The sequence below is a fragment of the Mixophyes fleayi genome, chromosome 12, assembly GCF_038048845.1.
Source record: "Mixophyes fleayi isolate aMixFle1 chromosome 12, aMixFle1.hap1, whole genome shotgun sequence".
Lineage (NCBI taxonomy): Eukaryota > Metazoa > Chordata > Amphibia > Anura > Limnodynastidae > Mixophyes > Mixophyes fleayi.
The window spans coordinates 80,334,573-80,340,604 of record NC_134413.1 but is presented as its reverse complement, the minus strand read 5'-3'; positions in this window follow the sequence as shown (position 1 = coordinate 80,340,604).

Genomic DNA, 6,032 nt, shown 5'->3' with positions numbered 1-6,032 from the left:
ACTGAACCAATATTTACCTAAACGCTGCTTTGCAATTTAATAGAATCCTATGATATCACTGGTTCCTAGTGACTGGATAGGCTGCGCTCTCAGTGATGTCACTGGCTCCTAGTGACTGGATAGGCTGCACTCTCAGTGATATCACTGGTCCCTAGTGACTGGATAGGCTGCACTCTCAGTGATATCACTGGTTCCTAGTGACTGGATAGGCTGCACTCTCAGTGATGTCACTGGTCCCTAGTGACTGGATAGGCTGCACTCTCAGTGATGTCACTGGTCCCTAGTGACTGGATAGGCTGCACTCACAGTGATGTCACAGGTTCCTAGTGACTGGATAGGCTGCACTCTCAGTGATGTCACAGGTTCCTAGTGACTGGATAGGCTGCACTCTCAGTGATGTCACTGGTCCCTAGTGACTGGATAGGCTGCACTCTCAGTGATATCACTGGTTCCTAGTAACTGGATAGGCTGCACTCTCAGTGATGTCACTGGTTCCTAGTGACTGGATAGGCTGCACTCTCAGTGATGTCACTGGTTCCTAGTGACTGGATAGGTTGCACTCTCAGTGATGTCACTGGTTCCTAGTGACTGGATAGGTTGCACTCTCAGTGATGTCACTGGTCCCTAGTGACTGGATAGGTTGCACTCTCAGTGACGTCACTGGTCCCTAGTGACTGGATAGGCTGCACTCTCAGTGATGTCACTGGTCCCTAGTGACTGCATAGGCTGCACTCTCAGTGATGTCACTGGTCCCTAGTGACTGCATAGGCTGCACTCTCAGTGATGTCACTGGTTCCTAGTGACTGGATAGGCTGCACTCTCAGTGATGTCACTGGTCCCTAGTGACTGGATAGGCTGCACTCTCAGTGATGTCACTGGTCCCTAGTGACTGGATAGGCTGCACTCTCAGTGATGTCACTGGTTCCTAGTGACTGGATAGGCTGCACTCTCAGTGATGTCACTGGTTCCTAGTGACTGGATAGGCTGCACTCTCAGTGATGTCACTGGTCCCTAGTGACTGGATAGGCTGCACTCTCAGTGATGTCACTGGTCCCAAGTGACTGGATAGGCTGCACTCTCAGTGATGTCACTGGTCCCAAGTGACTGGATAGGCTGCACTCTCAGTGATGTCACTGGTCCCAAGTGACTGGATAGGCTGCACTCTTAGTGATGTCACTGGCCCCTAGTGACTGGATAGGCTGCACTCTCAGTGATGTCACTGGCCCCTAGTGACTGGATAGGCTGCACTCTCAGTGATGTCACTGGTTCCCAGTGACAGGATAGGCTGCACTCTCAGTGATGTCACTGGTTCCTAGTGACTGGATAGGCTGCACTCTCAGTGATGTCACTGGTTCCTAGTGACTGGATAGGTTGCACTCTGTGATGTCACTGGTCCCTAGTGACTGGATAGGCTGCACTCTCAGTGATGTCACTGGTCCCTAGTGACTGGATAGGTTGCACTCTCAGTGACATCACTGGTTCCTAGTGACTGGATAGGCTGCACTCTCAGTGATGTCACTGGTTCCTAGTGACTGGATAGGTTGCACTCTCAGTGACATCACTGGTTCCTAGTGACTGGATAGGCTGCACTCTCAGTGATGTCACTGGTCCCTAGTGACTGGATAGGCTGCACTTTCAGTGATGTCACTGGTTCCTAGTGACTGGATAGGCTGCACTCTCAGTGATGTCACTGGTCCCTAGTGACTGGATAGGTTGCACTCTCAGTGACATCACTGGTCCCTAGTGACTGGATAGGTTGCACTCTCAGTGACGTCACTGGTCCCTAGTGACTGGATAGGCTGCACTCTCAGTGATGTCACTGGTTCCTAGTGACTGGATAGGCTGCACTCTCAGTGATGTCACTGGTTCCTAGTGACTGGATAGGCTGCACTCTCAGTGATGTCACTGGTTCCTAGTGACTGGATAGGCTGCACTCTCAGTGATGTCACTGGTCCCTAGTGACTGGATAGGTTGCACTCTCAGTGATGTCACTAGATTGTAATGTGACTTCACAGTTGCATAGTTGGGTTTTGCTGATGTTTGTATTGTAAGGGCAGTTAAAATTCAGCAATATATTTGTAGGGGAGATACGTCACTTTCACAGACTGTCTCATCATTACTAACATTGTGTAAATAGCTGGGAATTAGCTTTGATAGATGGAGTTAAACGATGGCAGCCACTGTCTGACTGGTTCTGTTGCATTTCTCTCCGTTACTGACTATTCATCCCCGGTATCCGTAGATAACTTTATAGGGGGGTTATCTAGAATCTCCCTCTAGGTAATACATAATATTCAGAAAGAAAACAGGATGATTCTGCTCTTCCACAACCTATTTAGTGCTCTCTAAATAATAAACATCTTCTCCCCAGTGAAAGCCGCATCGTCTCCATTGTCAGAACCTCTATTCATTTCAGTGTTCATATGTTCAGTCAATTATCGCTTTAACCTGACATCTAATAAACTCCATTTAGACTTCAGTATCACCTCTACGCGGAGTTATCTCTCTTCTCCCGACCTCTGACCTTGTTACTGAACGTCTCTCTGCCATTTCATCTTGGATGTCCTGTCACCGCTGCAAAGTCCATCGTTCAGAAACTGAGCTAATGCGCTCAACCGAGAAACTGCAAACACGTTACTACGTGCACTCACCATCTCTCGCCTTGTGTATTACAACTTACCGGTCTGTCCCCACCCCAGACTTTCCTCCTACCATCCATCTTGAGCAGCAGCTAGATTTGTTTTCCCCGCAAAACGTTCTTCTGCTACAGTTCCGCCAGTCTCTGACGTTGGTTGTTTAGACTTTCCAGAATCCAGGATTAAATGCTGCCACTAACCTACAAAACCATTCATACGGCTGCACCAACCTACATTTCTTTGTTGGTCGCAAAATATCTCCGCACTCAGCCCCCTCCGCTCTCAAATTACAGGATATTGACTGTCCACAACCTCCGAGCCGCACTTGAAAAATCACCTCTTCAAGCAGATCAAACGTTTCTTACACCATCTTATCCTCCTACCAACCCTCTAGACCGTTCCCACAAAGATTACATGTATCCTCTTTCTATATTCACACAATATCGCTGAGTAACTGGATCATATAACCCATCGGAGCACTTTTTCTCATTATAATCTGGCCAACACCAGATGTACTGTGGGTTCCTTACAATCTATAGGAGAGCAGGGGTTTGATACATGAGGGGAAGCTGCCAGCAGCTCTATCTGACCTCTTGTTTTATTACGGTGTTTCTCGCCAATTATAGAGTGGTACGGAGTATGCTAACGCTATATAAATGGAAATTAATGTTAAGTAATTAACCACTTGTTTTTAATATTTGGTAGAAGCATCTCCAGCTGCTATTTGAGCCTTTTTTAGGACTCGGCAGCTTTGCGCCTCAAGGCGCTGCAATTGTTCCTTAATCTTGGTCCTACCGCTCAATCTTCATCGGGTTTGAATATTGATTTGCCGGCAAACATTGTGTCTCCAATATTCAGCTCCACCGAGCCATACATGTGGGGGTGAACCACAGACAACAGTCACTATTCGGTACCTTGTATATACACAATACTGTGCAAAAGTTTACAAATGTTTACTTGTTGGTCCCGTTACTATCAATATTAGATTAGCATAATGAAATAAGACATTATGGGGCATATTCAATTGTTGTTTTTCCGCGCCGCGGAAAAAGTAGTACAGTTAATACGGTAATATGTAGCTGGATTTCAGCTCGCGGCTCAGGGAACTGCGAGCTGAAATCTAGCGAGTAAATTACCGTATTAACCGTTTTTCCTCGCAAGAGTGCGCGGACTGTGAGATTTTTCTGCGTTTCCGCCAAGAATTGAATATGCCCCTATATATCTATCATTTTAGATCATATTAATAGTGAAGGGACCAACAAATAAACATTCAAATTATGCTACATAGTAAAATACTCAAATTCATATTATGCCACAGTATTGTCCTCAATTTATATTATGCCATATAGTTGTGCCCACAATTCATATTATGCCACGCAGTCGTGCCCCAAATCAGATAGTCACAGTAATGCCCCAAGTTCATATCATTGCATAGTTTTGCTCCCAATTCACATTATGCACAGTAATGCCCCCCAAGCCAGTTTATGCCACAGTAATGCCCCCCCAATTCCCATTATGCCACAGTAATGCCCCCCCAATTCCCCTTATGCCACAGTAATGCCCCCAATGAATGTTATGCCTCACAAAATGCCTTCAAATAATTTTTGCACACGCAGCAGTTCCGTCTCGGCGAGAATGAGATGAAATGACAGCCGGACAGCATGTGCCAGTATGCAGGGAGCGGCGTGTCACCCCCAGAACTTGTACCAGGGGCTGCCGACCCCCTGGGCTCGTCTATACCGATTAACGTTAAAACATAACAACGAAAAGACTGAGCCGAGCTAGTTGGGGAGAGGAACGAGGACCCTGAGGAATGGACCCAGATCACAGTTAATTTAGACAAAAGATAAATCACCATGAGAATTTTAAAAAATTATAATCATTCACCGCCCCTCTCCCCCGTGACTCTCACGGTCCTACAGACGGAGGGGCCACAGTGAGCAAGAATCTCTCTATTCATTGTGTCAGCTCAAAATGTGAATTCAATCGTGTCTGAGCTGTGAGACAACGCTGATATATATCAATTCATTAGGATCTAGCTATCTCATCGAGGTAGGAGGCACAAAGGACATCCAACATCGAGTCAAATAAGGCTACAATAATACGGTTGTAAACCACACAGGGATCGATGTCTTTGAATGCTGAGCACTAAAGGTTAACGGCAGCAAGTTTGGAAAGAACAACAGTTCAGGAAGGAATTTATAAAGAAAAGAAGATTTAGAGAACAAGGAGACAGATGACAAAACATTTATACAGAAAGGGTGCTTGAGAGGGCTTAGCAAAATGTTTCATACATGCAGCATTGTGACATCATGAGCAGGGCGGGGCCTCCCTCCGTGACATCACGTGAAGGCGGGCACTGCCATCGGCCCGCCCCAGAGGAACCAGCTAGACTCTCGTTACAGATTCGGCTCAGAGTATAGACCGTGCAGCAGTAGCATTCAGTTAAAATGTGTTCAATCATTAAGTAAAAGGTTAAAATACCAGGGACTAAAGTCTCACTTAAAGGACACCTCGCAGGATCTATTTTAGAATGTTATTAGCTTTTGACAGGTCATCCAATGGTTGTCATTCCCTGTGATTGGCTGCAGCACCAACAGGATTACGGACAGGAAGTCTGCTATGCGTAAACAGCTTCCTATAGTCCTAAAAAGTGGAATTAACTAGAAACAAAACAGCATAGCAACCTGCTGTTCTCTTAACAAAATATCCCTTTAGAGTATAGGACTACTGTGTCAAAGTACTCAATTTAGCACTCAATTCCAAACAGTGATTTGCTCTTGTACCATACTAATGCCAAAAAGAGTGCATCAAAATGTATTAAACCCCATATAGGTCACACTCTATTATATTACCCTTGCTAGAACACTTAACAACAACAGTTTAAGTTGGCGCTATAAAGAGAAAGCACAGTATTTACAATTTGTCAGCATTACAGTGTGCACTAACACAGATGCGCCACAAGGTGGCAACGTATCCCCACTAAATTGATGGACAGAATCATTTCTCACAACTGAAGATATCTGTATGACGTGGTAGCAATGGGGGAAAGGTTTCTTCTATGCACACCACACTTCCTGCCAGTAAGTCTGTCCTATTCTAATGGCCTAGAACATGCCTGGCTAACCAGTGGATATCCAGGTGTTGCGAAACTACAAGTCCCAGCATACTTTGCCAGGAGATAGCCAGACAATAGCTAATAGGGTATGCTGGGACTTGTAGTTTCTCAACACCTGGAGAGCCACGAGTTGGCCTAGAAGATCGGATTCTAGCCTGTGCGATATCTCTAGTCTTACATTAAGCTTTATGGATGTACAAGAGGTGTTTCAATTTTCCATAATGCATTAAACCGTGCTTTAAATAACCAATTTCATAATAACGTCCCATTAACGCAAT